General features: G+C 36.1%; 1 pseudogene; it reads right to left on the bottom strand.

The window, feature by feature from the left end:
* Positions 1 to 1,948: 1,948 nt before the first annotated feature.
* The window catches only part of LOC104619702, a 667-nt pseudogene continuing 398 nt past the window's right edge, over positions 1,949 to 2,217 (bottom strand).

Here is a 2,217-nt window from a genome sequence, read left to right as displayed (position 1 = left end):
ACTGACTGCTTTAGAGTGCCACTTCAATCACACCACACTGAAAATATTTGATAAATATGACTTCCAATAAAAGTTAGTAAGGACATTGTATGTTAAATCAGAATAAACCAGAAGTACCTGTCATTATTGTTAGTGGTTTCATCATATATCACTTCCTTGATCTACAGGTGGTGAGGAAGTAAAAAAAAAAGGGGGGGGGGGGATAAAGAAGGAAAGAGACAGTAGTCCTATGGTCTGATTTTATGCCTTCCAAATCATGTACAATATACTCACACGCGAATGTGAATTCACTCCTAATCTCTGCAGAACTCAGTAGAAGCTGCCTTGCTACTCCAAGCATTTGAGAACATGCTTTTAATAAAACAATTTATTTTATTTTACTTTACCTCAATTTTTGCTCATTTGTAGTCTGACACTGGAGTGACTGTCTTTTTGTACACGTGTACCTGAAATTCTAAACCAGCTGCTTTCAATCATTTACAAAGACACAGGCTCTATAGTTAGCAAAACTACATAGAGTGGTTAAGAGTATCATGAACATTTTAGCATTTTCACATGTAGCTACAGGATGCCCTAGATAAAGCATTTCTGAAAAATAAAATTTCCTCTCTTGGATTCAGCTCTTGACAGAAGGGTTCAACTTGTTTTTCTTAATATCAGTATCTAACTGTAGAAAAGCTTGGTACTCAAAAGACTCAGCTCCCCAGTTTGTTAATTTTGAGTGCAAAACCAATTTAAAAGCTAGTGAAAAGCAAAACAAAACAAAACCAAAACACACTCTTACAACCTTTCCTCCCATATCTCCCTGGCATTTTCTGAGAAAGAAGAACACCTTGATTAGAGCAACAGTTTTTATAACTACCAGGGTATGGTCTGGTGGGCTCCTAGTAGCTCCCTAGGACTGAGTTGTTTGACATAAAGATTGCTGTAGGACCAATGAAAAAGGAATAGGTGCGCTCTCAACTAGGTTCAGAATACTTTAAATTTCTGTTCTTACGGATACATGCATGCACACATGTACACAAGCACACATACACACACACCCCACAGTAAATATCTCAACTACTACTCCTTCCATCTATGGTGTTTCTAGATATTACTGTTCAACTTTTACTTATTTATTTAATGGAAGACTCTTTGCCACAGCCAGCACCCTTTAAGGTACTCAATGAAAAGAGGTTTAAGATTCAATTAGCACAAAACTTCAAAACATACTTCTATAAAAAGCAAAATGTAGACCACCATCACTTTGGTTGATATTAAAATTAGGTAAATATAATATGCATTTCTCTAATGTTTAGAAGACCATTTCTGGAAAAACTCAAAATCCCTGGTGTATTCTTGTTCTTGGGAGCATTCACATAACCACAGTTTGCAGAAACCAAAAGTTTGGAGAAAATTATTTTGAGTTAAATATATGACTATTCATGAAAATGCAATTTCGAAGTTCAGATATATTTGGAAAATTAATATTTGCATTTAGGAACTATGCCACCCGAAACAATGCTATCTGTTTTTTTTCTGACCAATCCCAATTAATCAACACAGCTCAGTGGCAAAAATTGTACATCAAGCCACAAAGTAAAAAAAAAAAAAAACAACCAACCAAACTAAAAAAAAAAACCACCAAAAAAATCAAATATTTTGACACAAAAAAATGCATTTGAGAAAACTATAATCTACTGAAAGGAAGTCCAAGAGTGGTAAGAGAGGCTAGATTGCTACACACCGTATTAACTAAAAATTAATCATTGATCCTTATCAAATATTTTTAGCAAACTGCATTATGTACACAGATTAAATAAATCCCATTTTCATGGAGATTTTATGAACTAATTTATTTCTCTCAAGAATTTGGAGATAATTAACACAACCCAATACACAGAGTAGGGACATAAAGTGAAGCCCCTGTTAATAATTGAACTATGAACATGGAGGGCATTGTTACCTTGGCACGCAAAGCCTCTTTCTTCATAGCCAGCATTACACAAGCACTTGCCTATGGGCACTAGCCATTCTCCTTCTGTACTGCAATACATCTTGGGTGGCTCTTCCTCCTTGGAATGATTGACACAAGAACCCCGCACCTCCACCAGTGACTGGGAGTCCATGGGTACTGTATCTGGAAACATGGCGAGGTTCTTGACAGTGAAAGGGCATTTTTTGAAGTACACTCGCACTGAGACTAAGGCAACACATGCACCTACATCTTGAAAA

The sequence above is a fragment of the Phaethon lepturus genome, unplaced genomic scaffold, assembly GCF_000687285.1.
Source record: "Phaethon lepturus isolate BGI_N335 unplaced genomic scaffold, ASM68728v1 scaffold50664, whole genome shotgun sequence".
Taxonomy (NCBI): Eukaryota; Metazoa; Chordata; class Aves; order Phaethontiformes; family Phaethontidae; genus Phaethon; species Phaethon lepturus.
This window is presented reverse-complemented; position numbering and strand designations above follow the sequence as displayed.